The sequence below is a fragment of the Amblyraja radiata genome, chromosome 20 (assembly GCF_010909765.2).
Source record: "Amblyraja radiata isolate CabotCenter1 chromosome 20, sAmbRad1.1.pri, whole genome shotgun sequence".
Taxonomy (NCBI): domain Eukaryota; kingdom Metazoa; phylum Chordata; class Chondrichthyes; order Rajiformes; family Rajidae; genus Amblyraja; species Amblyraja radiata.
Genome location: NC_045975.1, coordinates 28,973,731 through 28,993,843, shown reverse-complemented (window position 1 = coordinate 28,993,843; position 20,113 = coordinate 28,973,731). Strand labels below are relative to the sequence as shown.

The window sequence follows — 20,113 nt, the reverse complement described above, 5'->3', positions numbered from 1 at the left end:
AACCTGCATTAATTGTAATGGCTTTGCTAGTCTTCAGTTACTCTTCACAGCTAAAGATGGACAACACAGCACTGACATAACGCTCATTTGTCATAGCAGGCCCTTGCTTTCCCGATTACACTTTTCTTGATGAAGGAAAATGCTCCATAACAGCAAAAGACCAATGAAGAGCCTGATTTGAGAGGAAAGTAATCGCACAGTATAGCTGACATTTTCTACTTCTAGCTCTACTTGGAGTTAGATGGATTAATTCATTTGATACAGCTTGTGTACTTGCGCCCTCCTGGAGGACAGTAAACCAGCGCAATGGTGAAAGACCATTTTAGTCTTGAAGAAAAATATGATAATTTACCTCTTTGAAGTTGTCACTTCCCAAATTATTTGGTAGATTTACCCCTGTTAAAAATACAACATTGGTTGTAGTTGAATCTGCCAAACATATTTTTGAATAGCAAATGAGCTTTGCATATTTGGGTTTGTAGCTCATAACCCTCCTCAGCTGCCTAACAGGCTTTAAGGCCGCTTATCTGAAGGACAGCCTCTGTTCAGTTCTGTCTGTGAAGTTGGTTTGCAATGATTAGAGCAGGAAGTGGACCTGCTCCACAGGAGGGTCTTCAAACACCTATTCTGCTACTGTGAAGTTTTTTGTTCAAATTTAGACATTCAGAAATTTCTACTGTGGAAACAGAGCACTCCCATTACTTCACGACACCTGTAGTTGCCTCTATCTTACTCTATGCCACATTGCCTAAGTTCCCACTGGATTTTCTTCCAAACTGCTGGAGATGAAACATGTGGTCTGATATTCAAGTTTCCAAGAGGAGTCGACTGCCTGTGGAACCAAGGCATATTTTAGTTTAGTTTAGGGATACAGCATGGAAACGGGTCCTTCGGCCCACCGAGTCTGCGCCGACCAGCGATTCCCCGGACATTAACACTATCCAACACACAGTAGGGACAATTTACAATTATACCATGACAATTAACCTACAAACCTGTATGTCTTTGGAGTGTGGGAGGAAGCTGGAGATCCTGGAGAAACCCCACACAGGTCATGGGAAGAATGTACCAACTACATACAGACAAGCACCTGCAGTCAGGACTAAACATGGGTCTCTGGCGCTGTAAGGCAGCAACTCTACCGCTGCGCCACTGTGCCACCTCTAGTCTTGGACTGGAAAACAGTACCGTGGTTTTTTTTGTTTCCAGTGCTTGGCTAATTGGACTCTACCCTTTAATATTTTCTAACTCCATTCTTTGACGAAAGTCTCTTTTAGTGCAATTAACCACCCCAGCTCATTCCCACTTGCTGGGGTTGAATTGCTTTCAGTCACTGCCCCGTGTCGAGTCATTTTGATGTGCAGTTGCGCCTAGCTTGGGGAGAAACACACACTGCCAAATATATCCAGCCTTAAACAAATCCAGCATTGAATGTCAATCTCAGGCTTGTTAAAGATTGAATTAGTGTTACTCAGCATAAAGACCATGTGCCTGAGATGCGTGTAGATGTATTCTGCTGTGATTGGCAATTTATAAGATGGGAAGCAACTCTCACGTGATAAAACCTCCTGAGGTACAACGTTAGAAAATTGCTTCTAAAATATTCTGTGCAGTTTTGTTACCAGAATAAATTGTAGGCAGATTGGTTGTCTAAGAATAACATAAGTGACCATACCAATTTGGCATCAGAATCAATGCATTATTGCATGGCAAATGGAGGGCTGGGTTCAAATTGGGCTGCAGGGGGTTTCTATTTGAGTGTATGATGCTTTCATTCAAGTAGATCGTATTGTGACTAGCAGTGAAAAAAGAAACCAGGAAAGGATAGGCTATCATCAGAGGAGTATAATGAGAACTATAATCGTCTCAGTCTATGGTTAAAACCCGAGCCAAGCCCGAGTATCTGACTGACCTTTGGCATAACTAGAACACCTTCAAACATGCTGTTCACAAATTCTATAATAAATGTGTATTAAGCATATCATCCTGACCTGGAAAGGGTATGTTGCTTGGCGTGGCCCTACCCAGCCAAACAGAATATTTTCATCAGAATATAAAAGCAACTAAGCTTGCACACAGTTTAGGTCTCATTTTGAAACAGAGGTCGACAGGCTACTATTAGTTTAGTTTAGAGATACAGCACGGAAACAGAGTCTCTGCTGACCAGCAATCACTAGTGCTACCCTACACTCTAGGGACAATTTACAAGTTTTACCAAAGCCAATTAACCTACCAACCTCTACACATTTGCAGTGTGGGAGGAAATCGGAGCACCCGGAGAAAACCCACATGGTCACGGGGAGAATGTACAAACTCCATACAGATAGCACCCATAGTCGGGCTGGAACCTGGTTCTCTGGTGCAGTGAGGCAGCAACTCTACCATTGCGCCACCCGTGTTGTTTGATTGTGGGTTTTCTTTGGGTACTCCCGTGTCCTCCCGCCTCTCAGAGTCATGTGGGTGGCGCAGCGGTAGAGTTGCTGTCTTACAGTGCCAGACACCCGCGTTCCATCCTGACTACGGGTGCTGACTTTGTGGAGTTTGCATGTTCTCCCTGTGTTTTCTCTGGTTGCTCCGGTTGAATTCACATCTCCAAAAATGTGCAGATTTGTAGCGTGTAAGATAGAGCTAGTGGTCGGCGCGGACATGGTGGGCCAAAGGGCCTGTTACCACGCTGTATCTCCAAACTAAAAACTAAACATGTTGGTAGGCTAATTGGCCACTAAATCTGCGGGGACTGGATGGGAATGTGAGGAAAATAAAATGGGTCATGTGTAAGTAAGTGCTAGATTGTTGTGTGGACTTGCTGGCCAAAGGGCTTGATTCAGTGCTCTGTTGCTCAATGACTTGACTAAAGGGCAGAGAGTGAGAGGAATTGTATGGTACAAGCATGATGGTGTGCTTCAGGGTCTGAGAGCACAGCAGAGGCCCTGTCAATGGTTTTGTTACTTATATGAAGGAGCACACAAAGTGAGACTGGCTGTGCAGAGATAGCTTGTGTAAGAGAGGAGGATTTTGGCGTTTGGCCCTTTGATTTCACGAGTAGAATGCGTGACATTGCGGGTTATCACCAGTTCAGTTGGTATAAGTAAAATGGGTGTGTTGCTGGTTATATTACATGTACAGATTGTCTATTAGCTTTAGAGGTCCCATCTAATTCAATGGACTATTTACACTATGGTTAGTGGGTTTAGCAAAGAGATGGATGGATAAATGCGTAGATTGATCATGTTATGTGTATATATTGTTTAAAATGAAAAAGGCTAGTTTTCATGTTTGTTTAACTAGAAATGTGAGTGGTGGGATAACTTCATTCAGATGATGATATGTAAACTGGTTTCATTGAGTTTCTGTAAGCTGGAAACAGAAGCTTTTCTTCTGGAACTGACCTCACTTTCTTTGAACAAAATGTATTAACATGAAAGGTCTTAAGAGATTTTGTTTCGAATGGCTGTGTAGGCAAGTTGCTTCATTGTGATTTTTGTATTCTTAAAATAACTGGTGTTGATTAATGTGGAGTCAGCCACCCACACCTGTGTGGCATTTCCACATGCACAGAACTTTCACTGCTTATAAGCCCTTAAAGCAAAATCGCCACTTGCTCCATCCAAGGATAGACACAAAGTGCTGGAGCAACTCAGTGGGCCAGGCACAATCTTTGGATAAAAAGGAACCGCCAACTCTTTCCCCCCTCCCCCCCTCCCCCCCCCCAAACTTTCAGTCTAAAGAAGGGTCCCGACCTGAAACGTCACCCATCCTTTTTCTCCAGAAATGCTGCTTGACTTTCTGATACTCCAGCACTTTGTGTCTATCTTTGGTATGAACCAGTTAGTTTAGTTTATTGTCACGTCTACCGAGGTACAGTGAAAAGCTTTTGTTGCGTTCTAACCAGTCAGCAGAAAGACAAAACATGATTACAATTGATCCACTTACAGCATCTGCAGTTCCTTGTTTCTACATTTTGCCTGTTCAACCCTCATTCATTGATGTGTTTTTTTTCTGCCCCTGAGCCAACCAAGACTAAAAATTACTGGTGATTGACAGAGCATGTGTGAACGAGATGCTACTCGAATGGTGGAAACTGCTCTATCCTTCAGTAAACCTTCCATAAAATGAGGTTTAATCCAACTTTTGCATAAATTGTAGCCAGTGCGAAATTAATTCATCTCTTTTCTCTCCACTACTCAATGTGACTATGTTAGATAAATGCTAGATAATTAAAAACTGGGGTTACGCTAAGTAATACTTCACCTGCAAGTACACCATTCCAACAGAAACGGTGAAAACACTCCTCACCCACCATCTACGTCACCTACTTTGAACACTTGGGGTTTCAAGCATTGCCTAGTCAGTGTCATTGCTATTTCTGATGCTCACCAACCTGACATCTGCACTTGTGCCTTGCCTATCAAGGTTCACTGGACACCAGACAGGAAAAAAGTGTTTCTGGCCAATTTCTTCATCCAAACCCTCCACTCTTTCTCTCCATCCACGCTGTTTCAGCCAGTTATTTGACACTGCTAGCTTCCTTCCTAGCTAAAATCTGCTGAATAGTCGGCTGATAGAGACTAAACGTTACTGGCATGGATAATCTATACATATGAAGTGAACTGAGCCATGGAGGGGCTTTAAGTGCATATTTTAGATCACTGATCCTATTCTACAGAAATCTCTTCTGGAAATACACAAATACCTTGTTAATCAGCTGCATTCCACACCAGTATTATTAAATAAACCGCGTAGGGAAGTGCATTTCCAAATAATTTCTGTGTTCACATTTTCACCAATCGCCATGACATAATATGCAAGCTAATATTTTCTGGGCTCGGTATATTATAAGAGCTGCAGAAGCAGCATTTTATATTCTGCATTCATCTCCGACATGACCTGCAGTGGTTTAATCTTTCATTTGATGCAGAGCTATGTCTGCAGACTTTGGGAGGATTTTAATCCCTGCCATTTTGACTGCTGGAAATGCTTGAGACTCTCCCCATACAACACGGTCAACAATAACAAAAAGCAATTTTTATTGTAAGTGTAAAATGTGAGATTATTTGAATTGTGTCTAATGGATTCTTCATTATTGTTGAGTGACCTGATAATTGTATATCCCTGGAAAAATGTTCAAAAAAATAAGCATTCCTTTATTAGAGACTCGAGCAACTGCAGATGCTGGATTTTTGAGTAAAAAGCAAAAGGCTGAAGGAACTCTACAGGTCAGGCAGCATCTGTGGAGAGAGTACATTTGGGTCAGGGCCCTTCTTCCGATTGATGGAGTGGGGAGGGGGGTGAAAATCTGGAAAAGGGAAGAGGAGGGTGGGGCAAAACCTGGCAATGGTGGATGCAGGTGAGAGGAAGTAACAAAGGCCAGGGGTGAAAAGAAGACAAAAGTGTGTTAGACAAGAAGAGGAGGAGTGAAATGTAAAGCTTGGAGGGAAGGGTATGAGTGGAAAAGCACAGGGGGCATGGAAACAAGGTGGACGAAAGGGCAATGAGGGGCCCTGGGATGGGAGATGAGCATGCAGAGTAGGGAAATGGAGCAAGGCGATTGGGGCAGTGGGAGATCGTGGGAGAAATGTGTGTGCATTGGGATGGGAGGTTTAGATGAATGGGGGTTTACATGAATTGGAATTCAATGTTCAAACCATTTCTTTATTTGGCTTGTATTAACATGGGGATCCCCCAGTGTAACACTGACAATATTACCTTGGACGTGATGAATGCCAGGTGATCTGGTAAATCAAGGCCCCTTCTGCCGGGTGGATACCAAACATCTCACCACATCTATTCAAGGAAAAGCAATAAAGATATTTCTACACCTGGCCAATGTTTATCCCTCAGCCAACATCGTGGCAACAGAAAAGATTTGCGGGCTGTGAGCTGACTGCTGGTGAGAGTTTGCTGGGTGCAAATTGGCTGCTGCATCACTTCCATTGCAATTGTGAAGCATTCATTGGCATAGAGTGTATAAAAAATGTATTATATACTGTAGACAATATACTGTATGTATATGAGTTGGGAGGTCATGTTGCAGTTATTTAAGACATTAGTGAGGCCGCATTTAGAGTATTGTGTTCAGTTCTGGGAACCATGTGTACAGGAAAGATGTTGTCAAGTCGGAAAGGATACAGAGAAGATTTACGAGGATGTTGCCAGGACTCAAGGGTTAGAGCTCTAGGGAGAGGTTGAACAGGATGGGACTCTCTTCCTTGAAGCGTAGGAGGATGAGGGGTGATCTTGTAGAGATGTTTTAAATCATGAGAGGAATAGATCGGGTAGACGCACAGAGTCTCTTGCCCAGAGTTGGGTAATCGAGAAGCAGAAGACATAGGTTTAAGGTGAGGGAGGAGGGGGGAATGTGGAGGGTGGGGAAGATTTAATAGGAATCTGAGGGGTATTGTTGTCACACAAAAGGATGGTGGGTGTATGGAACAAGCTGCCAGAGGAAGTAGTTGAGAAAGGGACTATTGCGATTTTTAAGGTACAATTAGACAGGTACATGGGTAGGACATGTTTAGAGGGATATGGACCAAAGGCTGGCAGAAGGAACTAGTGTAGATGGGACATGTTGGTCAATGTGGGCAAGTTGTGATGAAGGACCTGTTTCTACCCTGTATGAATGCGACTGTATTGCAATTGTGAATCATTCATTGGCGCAGAGTGCTTTGGGATGTTTCAAAATGAGCATGTAAGATGCTTTATAACAGCCGGACTAGCATGGACGGGATCTTCATTTAACGCACTTTCATTAAGCTTGTTGGCCTTCTAGTTAAGCTGATGAGGGAAGATGTTATGTTATGGCGTTCAATTATGCTTTTATTGTTACATGTGTGAAGTGCTAACACAGTTAAATTATTTTTCTTACAATCATTCCAGTAGAGTATTGCCATATCCCGATCGCTGATTAGCAAATGTACAGAAATAGTCTACTGAGCTCACTTGCAAGAGGAAACATGTTTTGGCACCATTTTCAAAATCCACTCTCTCCTTCTTAAAAGTGTTTCCCTTTCCAGGCAAGTCCCAGGATGTTGCTGCCTCCAGCCTTCTCCTAGGACGGCCCATCCGTCTCCTTGCCCATCCACCTTTGTTCCCGGGGTAGCCTCACGCAGCCGACCATGAGGGCATGGTACGCCAGACCCCGGTTCCCTCTCCTCTCCTAACCCCCTTGCTCCTCACCCGTCACGCCCGCCGTCGCTGGCTCCAACCTCTTGGTCTCCGGTCTTCGGGGAATGAGCAGAGACCGGTTCAGTGGCCTTCGCCTTCCATGCAGGTGGTCCGCCGGGACCAACAAGCAGGGGACCGGCTCAGCAACTTCCTTCTGCAGGCCTGCAATCCACTGTGTCTTGCATTCGGCTATGGGGGACCGGCTCGGTGGAATCCCCCTGAAGCCACGATCTGCCTGGTTTTCTGTTCGGCCGAGCAAGGGCCACAGACTTGGAGGGGATATGATATCCTCCTGCCCTGAGTTCTACAAGGGTAGAGGGCAAAGGAAATCTTATGGTTGTTCCGAAACCCCCACCTGTTTTTTCCCCCCAATTCCTCTGACAGGCAATAACCTAAAACATTTGCCCTTTTCACCTTTAGAGCAGATGAGGCCTTTACCCAGCGCAGCCTTCAACCGTGTGCTAAATTGAGATGATGCTGGTTTTTAAAAAATCTTTGTTGTACTAATGGTCCCTGAATGATTGCTGTATTCTCCATTGTCATCAAGGGAAAATGTTGCACGTTCAAATCGTGCAGCACCAATGAGTGTCACCAATGCAAGCTGAAATTAGGATATCCTCAGTTGCTCATTAAGCAGCTGAGTCCTTCTGAATTAATGGCTGCTTATTGTCACTATGGGATATTCAGCAGCATGATAGGATATTTTTGAGAACATCTGTGACATTCTGAGGATGCATCGACAGCTGATTTCCAGCATGATACCTGCGTAGAACACAAGGGCTGGCGTAACGCAGCGGGCCAGGCAGCATCTCTGGAGGAGAGCATGGAAAAGTGGCGTTTTGGGTCCATGTCCTTCCTTGGACTGATTGTAGTGGGGGATAGGGACTGGAAAAGAGGAGGCAGCGAGATAAAGCTTGGGGAGCCGCGGGGGGGGGGGGGGAGAACATAGGAGGATCCGGCGTACTTTGTAACTTTGTCAACACCGTAGGTGGCTGCTATTTGTATACCTTGTGTCTGCAAGCAAAGAATTTCACTGTGCCTTGTCACATGGATACGGGTGAGGTGGGTGGGGTGGGTTGATTGCTAGATGGTCTGGCAAAGGCTGGGGGATGGAAAATGCCTCTTTGTGGCAAAGAAGTAGGGTTGAACCAGTCAGGTTGCTTTGTAATTTTCCCTTCAGAAATATTGACGAAGAGTAAAAACATTTTGCTTTGTATTTCACTTGGCATGTCTTCCAGATGTCACAAAACATCACAAAGCCAAAGAAATAGCTTTGAAATATTTTCATCAGTATGATGAATGTAAACATTCAACCAAAGGGCATAAAGCAGAGTCTGGCGATCTCTGCTGCAACATGTGTATTTCTCATTAAAAAATAACTGTTCTTTCCCATAAGGAGCAAATTCCATGATCAATATATCTACAAATAAGATTAATTTGTGGGATAGATTGATGGGTTAACGGTGACCAGGAGATGAGGAAGAGCACCCCTGTTCTTCAGAGAAGAAATATCAGGTCTTTTGCAGTCATTTTAATGGAAGGTTGCAGTTTCAGCTTCGTATCCTATCCAAAATCAAACACAACACATTCAATAGTTCAGTAGTCCACTGAAAATTTAGCCTATGTTGCTTGGGTGACGAGCCACATGCAGCCACGACCTCCAAGTTATCCAATAACTTTCTGACTGATCTTCATTTTAGGCTTTGTCAGGTTTGGCTTCTTTCATCTTTAGCACAGTCATGATCCAAATATAGACCAAAAAAACTTGAATTCCGAGGTGATGGGAGAGTCAAAGTAATAGCAATGAGCCCTGGTTACATTGAAGACTGTGCATATGGCAGGGGAAATGCACCAGTGGCTAAGTCATACCTTGTGCGGAGGAAGATGGTTGCAATTGTTAGAGGTCATTCATCCTCGGTCCAGGATATCACTGCAGCAACTCCTCAGAAGTATCTTCAGCTTTTTTGTTAATTCATTTAGGGAGGCCCAGTGTTGCAGCTGGAAGACCTCATAGCGCCAGAGACCCGGGTTTGATTCTGACTTCGGGCGTGGAGTTTCTCTCTGTGAATCCGGTTGCTCAGTCCTCCTCCCACATCCCAAAGATACATGCGTTTGTAGATTCATTGGCCTCTATAAATTGTCCTTAATATATAGGGAGTGGATAGACTGTGAGATAACAAATAACTAGTGTGAGCAATAGTCGGTGTGGACTTGTTCAAAGTACTGAAGAAGGGTTTCGGCCCGAAACGTCGCCTATTTCCTTCGCTCCATAGATGCTGCTGCACCCGCTGAGTTTCTCCAGCAATTTTGTGTACCGTCGGTGTGGACTTGATGGGCTGAAGAGCCTATTTCTTTCATGTACTTGTTAAAATAAGGCATCCATTAGGGAACAAGTGAGGATATTCTCTGATTGATGTATGATTCAATGATGCCTCCAGCAAACAATATAGCTCATTCCCACATGCAGCAAGATCTAGAATACATTTGGACATAAGCTGACAATTGGCAAATAACATTTCCATCGCAAGAGAACTTGGCAGTGACATCTTTAACAAAGATGGTGTAACCATGCACTCCTGGTGTTTAAAGGCATTGCCTGCACTAAGACCCCCACATCAACATTTGGGGGAAGGGTCAATAATGACAAAAAGCTTGTCATGAGCAGCCACATAAATACTGTGGCTACAAGAGCAGGTGATTCACCTTATTCCTTAAAATCCTTTTTTCAAAGCAGCCTGCTTTATTAGTCATCTTTCCATCACCCTCGGCATTTACTCATTTTTTCCAGCATTGGCTGCAGTGTGTGCCATCTCCAATATATGTGCACCAAGGATGCTCCAACTGAACCTCCCCCTATGCCTCTGCCCTCTAGGACGAGGGCAGCAGAAGCATGGAGGCACCACGTACAAGGTTCCCTCCTGAGTTACACACCACCACCACCCCTCTCCAAGCAGGACAAGAAATATATCAATGTTTCTTCATGATCCTGGAACACTCTACTTAACAGCACTGCGGGGAGTGCTTTAACCAGAAGAACTGCAAAAGCTGGAGAAGGCGACTCGGCAGCACTTTCTCAAGGGAAGTTAGGGATGTGCAATAAAATGCAGCCTTGCTGGCAAAGCATAGATACATGAAGTGGCTGAGATCCATGTCGGGGCATTGAGGGTGATTGCCAGTGGGCTATCTGAGTACATCACGACACCCTGTGGTTCAACGCCCAGGAGGGCAGGCACCAATGCTACAAGATGGTCAACAGCAAAAGTAACACACTCCCCAGTCCAATGGCCAAAGCCAGCTTCACCTGTGGAGGGTAGAGTCGAGGGGGGAGAGCAGATATACACCTCAATATCCAGCAGCCCCGCTCTTCCTCCCCCTCCCCCCCCCCCCCCCATTCGCAACAACTAGAGTCCCCCTTGTCCTCACCTTCCACCCCATCAGCCGTCGCACACAGCATATAATCCTCCAACACCTTCGCCACCTCCAATGGGATCCCACTACTGGCCACATCCACCCCTTTCTGCTTTTCGCATAGACCGTTCCCTCTGCAACTCCCTGGTCAACTCGGCCCTCCGCCCCCCCCCCTCCAAACCACCCCTGACATCAGTCTGAAGAAGGGTCTCGACCCGAAACGTCCCCCATTCCTTCTCTCCAGAGATGCTGCCTGTCCCACTGAGTTACTCCAGCATTTTGTGTATACCTTCGATTTAAACCAGCATCTGCAGTTCTTTCCTACACATTCCTTCACCGATGGAGGCTGTGGGAGGGTCTGCCTCTCCAGGATAGGTCTTAGTCAGCCACAGCAGGAAATGCGATCACAGATGAAACAATCCCCTCTCCAAGCAGGACAACATCAAAGCTGCACCATCATCCTGTTACTGGTCCTATCCTCACTAGGTCTTCCATCTTCCACCAGAGCTCCCTCTGCTCTGTTTCAGAGCTGGAACTGTGGCTGAATCTTCATCAGTGGAACTGGGTAAATGTAGGGTCCACCACTATTACCTTGGGTCATAAGCAAATGTGATCAACATGATTGTTCAGATGGGACATTATGTCCATCAGTCACTAAATGGGTGTGTGCATGTGTGTGTACAATACATTGCATGATGCCTTAGGAGTTGTTGAATGTAGCCATGAATATTTTCTGTAATGTATGAAATTAAAAATAGCAAATCTGCCAAGAGGCTTCCTTCAAAATAATTTGAACCAAAAAAATTGTTGCGATCCATTGAAAGACCACAAGAGTGCATGATTAACTTCCCTCTGTTGAAACAGTGTTGGATGGAGAAAGGTTGATCATACAATTAAGTGCCACAGGTTATACACTAAACCTGTAAGCCTTTGTCAATCTATAGCACTCATTGGTTGAAAGTATTATTTTTGGTGTTTTGTGCTCTCCTGGACCCATGTAAAGATGTTGATGAGGGAGATTCTCAGAGTCTAGGGAATCAATAGGTAGGTTTCTGAAGAAATTACCTGAGACATGAATGCCGGTGTAATGTAAAACGGAAAACTGTGGGATGTGATTTATTGTTCAAGTCTTTTTGTAGAACCAGTAATGGAGAATTCTAGTTATGAATAATAAATTAGAAATTAGAAAAAATGTTGAGAAATGAAAAACACTATTCACTTAAAACAGCTTCTCTGCAGGCTTTGTCCAACAATCTGTTCGCACACACAGATGGTTCATAACACCAGCAGTCTTGTCAGCTTGCAGAAGTGATTTAGTTGGCTTTGCCAAATGCTTTATTCATCTTCCTTTGCCCAGTGCTGTGCAAACCTCAGCTGCATGACGGCAAAATGACTCCAGATCGGCATTCTAAACCAAGCACTTGTACAACTTAAAATGACCCTACACTTTGACATTTAGATTTCATTTCTGCTAAATATGGAAATCCAGTTTATGCTACAATATGCGTCATTCCTCAGAGCTAACATCATCAGATCCAAACGCTGTATTTGGATGCAGTGTAGAAGCTCGCCTGACTAAAGATTGGTGCAGTCTATCACCATATAATTCACAGCTGTTAACCTGATAAAGGTCAGACAGGGTTTTCTCTTAATTGTCACAGGACTTCATTTTTCAATTTGATTCCAATGCAATTGGAGATAATTGCAAGTGCTTATTTTTTGAAGAGTTTGTTCAATTGACCTATGATCTAAAATATTATTTTTTCCCCAGTAACTACAATGAGCGCAAGGTGAGGTGACTATGTTAGATCAGATTAACTGATCTAAAATGTTCCGCTGTTCACTTCAGTTTAGATTTATTGTTCCGTGTACCGAGGTACAGTGAAAAGCTTTTGTTGCGTGCGAACCAGCCAGCGACACAACAGTACATGATTACAATCGAGCCATTCACAGTGTACAGAAACAAAGGTTTCAAAGGTCTTTTATTGTCACGTGTACCAATTAAGGTACAGTAATATGCAGTAATTCGCATATACCATACAGCCATATTATTAAAAAAAGCACCAAGACACGCAACTACGTAAATGTTAACATAAACAACCACCACAGTGGATTCCCCACGTTCCTCACTGTGATGGAAGGCAGTAAAGTCCAATCTTCTTCCTCTTTATTCTCCTGCGGTCGGGACAGTCGAACCATCCGTCGGGGCGATCGAAGCCCCCGCGTCGGGGCGGTCGAAACTCCTGCGGCTTGGAGTTCCCGAAGTCGATCTCGAACCAGAGACCGCGAGCTCCATGATGTTAAAGTCCGCAGGACAGTTGGAGCCCCAAAGTCGATCCCCGACAGGGGTCGCGAGCTTCGTGATGTTAAGTCCGCAGGCTCCCGCGGTGGTCTCCAGCAAAGGCGGCCAACTCTTTGATGTTAGGCCGCAATGCGGACGATGATACGATACGGAAAAAAACTCCAAGGGTCCCCAATGAGGTAGAAAGTAGTTCAGGACTGGTCTCTGGTTGCAGTAAGTTGGTTCAGTTGCCTGATAACAGCTGGGAAGAAACTGTCGCTGAATCTGGAGGTGTGCGTTTTTACACGTTTACACTTTTTGCCTGATGGGAGAGGGGAGAAGAGGAGTGGCCAGGGTGTGATTCATCCTTGATTATGCTGCTGGCCTTGCCGAGGCAGCATGAGGTATAAATGGAGTCAATGGGAGGTTGGTTTGTGTGATGGTCTGGGCTGTGTCCACAATTTGCTACAATTTCTTGCGGTCTTGGAAGCTGTTCCCAAACCTTGCTGCGATGCATCCCGATAAAATGATGTGACCCACCCCCACAGGATAGCATTAAATCTTCACAGCCCAAAATTGTATGATTCGTAGCCATCATATCATTGTAGTCTTCCCATGGTTGTAGTTGTAACACTATTGTTTATGTTGTTGTAAAGTGCTTCCTTTCCACAATTGTAATTTTCATCCCATTATCTTTCAGTTGATATATCAGTACATGCCTTTCTGTTACACATTTGAATGAACACAATGGAAACTGGTACAGTGCAGTTGCTTGGAATGTAATATTATTTAGCATAGCGGTTTAAATATTAGCAGCAGGCTGGATGTTACGTTATAGTACAAGGCTCAGGAAGTGGAGAAAGCATGAACTACTTATGCTTTTGTAGCATGGACACTCGCAATTGTGAGGAGCATCATAATGCACAGCAATCCCTTGCTAAAGGACAGTTGTCATGCATGCTCCAACATACTGCTCTGTACCTTGGTGTGAAGGAACATCAATGCATGTCCGTCCGATGGGGGCAGCCCTTAAACAAAGGAAGGTACATCATCCCAAGAGGGCCTCATGACTGGCAATGGTGCAATGTATAAAGGAACACCACTGGGTGCAACACTAGCAAGGTATTGACAGAGAATTTATTTTTTGTTTTGTATATTTTTTAATTACATATAAATTCTTAGCATATGAGCCTCCATTCAACAACAGCAGGAAAGAAGCTGTTCTTGAATCAGGTGGTAGGTGTTTTCAAGTTTTTGTATCTTCTGCCTGACATGAGAAGGGAGAAAAGTGAATGACTGGGCTGTGAGTAGCCCTTATTACTTTGCTGATTTGCCGAGACCACGTAAAATATAAATGAAGTCGACTGTGGTGGGGAAGGGATGCCAAGGCTAGTTTGCATGATGAACTGGGCTGTGTTGACGGCAATTTCTGGTAGTCTAGGGGAGACTAAAGACTATAGGGCAGCAGGGTGGTGCAGTGGCAGAGACCTGGGTTCGATCCCTGTGACCGCTTGGGGATTTCCGGGTATGCTGGTTTCCTCCCACATGCCAAAGATGTGTAGGTTAATTAAAAAATTCTCCCTTATGCGTAGGATAGAACCAGTGTATGGGTGATCGCTGGTCTGTGCGGGCTTGGTGAGCCAAAGGACCTGTTTCCACTCTGTATCTCTAAAAGTAAAATTAAGCAGTTGCCATTCCAAGCTGTGATGATTCCGGATAGAATGCTTAATATGGTGCATCTGTAAAACTCGTAAGTCATTGGAGACGAGCTGAATTTCGTAAGGAGGTTCCTGACCTGACCTGCTTGTGATTGGAGTTTCAGAAATGCACATCAGTAATTCTGTACTGGAAATATGCTGAAAAGTAGTTACCAAGCTGAACTTTGAAACATTTTTATAGCATAATTTCATGGAACTGATGCACTATAATGCTGAGAACTATATTCCTTATATTACCCTTTGCTCTATCTGTTGTACTTGATTATATTAATGCATTATATACTTGTTTGGAAAGCATGCAAAGCAAATTTTTCCCCTGTACCTCGGTACAGGTGACAACAATAAGCCAAAACCTAAACCCAAGATAAATTCAGCATTTCACAAGCTCAGCTCATTACAGTACTGTCTTGCAACCAAAATGTAGTCGCTTTTGTAATGTAGGAAATAATAGGCTGTGGGCCGAGGAGCTTTTTCGTTCAGGGGAAAAGTTAAATTAAGACCAAACAGACTGTTCGGGTTTAGGAACTTGGTTCTCATCTATTGGTCGGTACTGCAGTGTCCCATTTTCAGTTATTTGTGTGTTATAAATGCATTTGTACATCCTGTAGAGCTCAAGAGCAAAAGATGCATCCAGTACCAGTGATGCTGATGTATCTCTCAGTGTCAAGTTGGTGCTTAATTATGAGTCACACCATGGCCCCACAGATTTACTGACTGTTAACTTTGCATCAAAGCCTATAGGGTTTGGCAGCCTTCCAGTATATTGTGCTATTTTTACCTCCTATTATTTTGTCGATCCTCATTTACAATTTGCTGCATCCCAGCTACATCCTGTCCTCTTTTTTGCTGGAGCCTTCATCCATCAAATTCCTGCACTTTGCACGAGTATTTCTAGATTCTACCTCTAAGTCTTTGCCGATTGGTTTCATAATTTAACCCTATATGTTCCCCGTACCACTTTGAAAGCTAATATGCATTTCCCTGGGTTCAGTATTCAAGATTGAGTACTACACTTGATCTAGAAGGTTACACAAGTTCTATGTAACTGGAGCTGTCAGCACTCCATTACTCCCTGAAACACCATATTCACCTTCTTCGAGACTTCTAGACCGGGAGCGGGGCCGTAAATTGCCCGGCACGGCCTAAAATGGCCGTGGGACTTAGCATCGCCCGCCTGGGGCTTCGACATCGGGAGAGAAATGGAGAGCAGGGGAGAGAAAAGACTTTGCCTTCCAACACAGTGGGTTCACTGTGATGGATGTTTGTGTGAACTTAATTGTGTGTATGTCTGTAGGACATTGTCTTTGTTTGTATGGCTGTGGAAACAAAATTTCGTTTGAGTCTCACTGGGGCTCAAATGACAATAAATTTGTATTGTATTGTACAGGGCCACTTACTCTCGCCGGCAATCCTGCCTCCACCCCCTCCTGGACCAAGTAGCTGCAGGCCAGTGGACCAGCACGGATGCACCGCGCTTCCCCCAAAATCTTTGACGTATCTTATAGACAATAGGTGCAGGAGTAAGCCATTCGGCCCTTCGAGCCAGCACCGCCATTCAATGTGATCATGGCTGATCATCCCCAATCAATGCTCCGTTCCTGCCTTCTCCCCATATCCCCTGACTCCGCTATCTTTAAGAGCCCTATCTAGCTCTCTCTTGAAAGTATCCAGAGAACCGGCCTCCACCGCCCTCTGAGGCAAAGAATTCCACAGACGCACTTCAAATAATGGTGGCAATAAATAAATAAATACATTTCTGCTCATCTCAGTTTTAAATGATCTGTTCTCTTATCCTGTTCTGGACACTCCAGCCAGGAGAAGTGCTTCAACATCCATCGTGCTAGCCTATCTCATTAGATCAGCTTTTGTTCTTCTAGGCTTTGTTGGGCAGTCTTCTTTATTGATCTCTCCTTTTCATAAGATAATCTTATCCCAAGAATCAATTCCAATGCATCTCTGTAACCTTGATTCCAAAGCACGTGTTTCCTCGGGTAAAGAGACTAAAATTGCAAATAACTCTCCAGATGAGGTCTAGTCAATGTGTTGTACAATTTCCACAAAACCTTGTTTGAGAAGGAACTGCAGATGCTGGAAAATCGAAGGTAGACAAAAATGCTGGAGAATCTCAGCGGGTGAGGCAGCATCTATGGAGCAAAGGAAATAGGCACCGTTTCAGGCTGAAACGTTGCCTATTTCCTTCGCACCATAGATGCTGCCTCACCCGCTGAGTTTCTCTAGCATTTTGGTCTACCTTCCACAAAACCTTCTTGCTTTTGTTCTCAATACTTTGCAGGGATGGTTATTTTACAATTTACTGCTCTAATTATTTACTGTATCGACAAGTTAAAATTTGTCATGAATCAACACATGGAAATTCTCTTTACATCGGCAATTTCTTATATATCACTATTTTAAGAAAGTGGTGTGTTTTTTTAAAATTACATTCACCAGTGTTACCTATAAACTTGCTCTTTTTTTCATAAACTTACTCCTTCTGCCATCTTGGCCATTTAACTTTCATATATCCCTTTGTAGACTTAATTCTGTTCTCTTCAAATAAATTTCCCCCCCAGCCTTTGTATACCAAATCTTGGATAACGCTCACTTGCTAAAAGTTAAGGCTTAGCACTGATCCCTTTGGCATTCAACAAGTAACAGCCCAACTGAAAATTACTTGCTAATTCTTATTCAATTACGTACCCTTTAACCTAGTCATTGCTAGTATACTTCTCCCAACTCGATGATTCCTTATGTAACAACATTTGATTGGTACTTTAGTTTAGTGCGGAGATACAGCATGGAAACAGACCCTTTATCTCACCGGGTCAATCGATCACTCGTTCACACTAGTTCTATGTTATCCCACTTCCGAACCCACTCCCTACATGCTGGGGGAAGTTTACAGAGGTACAAACCTCCATGACTCTGGGAAATGGGAGGAAAGCAGAGCAGGCGGAGGAAACCCATACAGTCAGAGGGAGAACATGCAAAATCCACACAGACAGTACCCAAATTCAGGTTCGAACCCAGGTCTCTGGCGATGTGAGGCAACAGCTCCGCAAGCTGTGCCATTGTGCCGTTCATGTCCAATGCCTTTTAAAAATGATGGCTTGTTGTGTGTGCCTTCATCACCCATAGGCCCATGCATTAAGCCATTTGACTCGATATTTACAACTGCAAACATCATAGAAACATAGAAACATAGAAATTAGGTGCAGGAGTAGGCCATTCGGTCCTTCGAGCCTGCACCGCCATTCAATATGATCATGGCTGATCATCCAACTCAGTATCCCGTACCTGCCTTCTCTCCATACCCTCTGATCCCCTTAGCCACAAGGGCCACATCTAACTCCCTCTTAAATATAGCCAATGAACTGGCCTCGACTACCCTCTGTGGCAGGGAGTTCCAGAGATTCACCACTCTCTGTGTGAAAAAAGTTCTTCTCATCTCGGTTTTAAAGGATTTCCCCCTTATCCTTAAGCTGTGACCCCTTGTCCTGGACTTCCCCAACATCGGGAGCAATCTTCCTGCATCTAGCCTGTCCAACCCCTTAAGAATTTTGTAAGTTTCTATAAGATCCCCTCTCAATCTCCTAAATTCTAGAGAGTATAAACCAAGTCTATCCAGTCTTTCTTCATAAGACAGTCCTGACATCCCAGGAATCAGTCTGGGGTTAACTAATTCATGTAAAAACTCTCAACACACTGGACTTGAAACAGAGTCCGAAGAAGGGTCCCAACCCAAAACATCACCTATGCATGTTCTCCAGAGATGCATTTTATAATCCAGCATCTGATGTTCCTTGTTTCTACTCTACAGTTAGTTGAGTTACATTTTGAGGTTGGGATTGAAAGGTTTGTCATGGGAAACACCAACTGTTGTTGATCAACAAATAAACGAATTAAATAAAAAAAGATATACATCTAGTTTCTTATGGTGCCATTATCACCAACTGGCAATGTAGCTATTAATTCTCCAGAAGCCTCAATTTAAAAAAAGTCCTATATTGCCTCTGTATAGTTTAGAGATACAGCGCAGAAACAGGCCCTTTGACCCACCGAGTCCATACTGACTAGCAATCCCCGCACATTAACACTATCCTTACAATTTACACTTGTACCAAGCCAATTAACTTACAAACCTGTACATCTTTGGAGTGTGGGAGGAAACCGAAGATCTCGGAGAAAACCCGCGTGGTCACGGGGGAGTGTCACAAATTCCGTACAGACAGCACCCGTAGACAGAATCTGGTACTACATATTCAAAGTGGACCCGTGACATGAGATGCAATGCCCTCCTTAATATTTGGGACAAAAACCCACATTTATTTATTTGCCTCTGTACTCCACAATTTGAGATTTGTAATAGAAAAATTCACATGTGGTTGAAGTGCACATTGCCAGATTTTAATAAAGGACATTTTTATACATTTTGGTTTTACCATGCAGAAAATATAGCAATGTCTATACATAGTCACCAGGAGAGGGTGTGGTTTGGGTAGGAAGGGACAAATTGACCAGGGAGTTACGGAGGGAACAGTCTCCGCGGAAGGGGAGGAGATGTGAAGATGTGGCCACTTCCAACGGGATCCCACCACTTTCATCAATTCGTCCCTTCCCACCCAAACCACCCCCTCTCCAGGCACTTTCCCTTGTAACCACAGGAAATGCTACAATTGTCGCCTTACCTCCCCCCTTGACTCAATTCAAGGACCCAAGCGGTCTTTCTAGGTGCGGCAGAGATTCATCTGCACATCCTCCAACCTCATCTGGCTCCACCTCTTCATTTCTTCTTCCCACACCCCCCCACCCTCATATCAGTCTGAAGAAGGGTCTTAACCCAAAACGTTGCCTATTTCCTTCGCTCCATAGATGCTGCCTCACCTGCTGAGTTTCTCCAGCATTTGTGTCTACCTTATATTAGTTGTATATATGGTTGGATGATTGCACGATTACTAAAATATGTGACAGCTGGAAAATATTTGGGTGCTTGAGCTAACCAAATATTGGCAGTTACATTGTAAGGCAGCAGTTGCTAAGGCAAATAATCGAAGACATCCTGTGGGAATGGTTTTGAACAGGAAATCGTGAGAGGGCATTGATAATCAAAGTACCCCATTGTAAAAGACCATAAAGGAATAAAAAAAAGGCGCTTGTGATGGATGATGGGTTTTAAATGGAGATTGACTAAGCTAAATCTGACTTCTTTGGAAGACTGAGGATATATTGGTATCTAATTAGTACAAAGTCCAGGAAAGCATGAACACAGATTAAGTTTGTCTGATTTGAAACAGAGGTGATCGTGAAGCCTGAGCACGGACCAATGCAACAGTTTGTGGACTGGTCGCACCTGAGACCTCTAACATGCTGATGGATCATTGAATGCTGCAAGGTCAGTAAAATTGGCTAGCTGAATGTAATGGAAAAATTAGCTTTCAATTCATGCAATGCTGACACCATTACAAGGGGAACGAGGGTGTTTCTCTTGAGTTGTGCTGGGATCAGGCTTCTAGTATAGTTAGAGAAAACCCAAATAACGCAG

The 20,113-nt window shown here is 43.9% G+C and overlaps 1 protein-coding gene across 2 annotated transcripts in view; it reads left to right on the top strand.

The window, feature by feature from the left end:
• Positions 1-20,113, top strand: part of slc25a22 (solute carrier family 25 member 22) — a 109,737-nt gene that overhangs the window by 7,568 nt on the left and 82,056 nt on the right. Inside the window, exon 1 of one of the 2 annotated variants that reach the window (XM_033039165.1) lies at positions 19,860-19,963. The exons of the other annotated variant lie outside the window; for it this stretch is intronic. The gene's annotated coding sequence lies outside the window, so the exon portion shown is untranslated. Of the gene's footprint in view, positions 1-19,859; positions 19,964-20,113 lie in introns of those variants that run through there. 2 annotated transcript variants of the gene reach the window in all.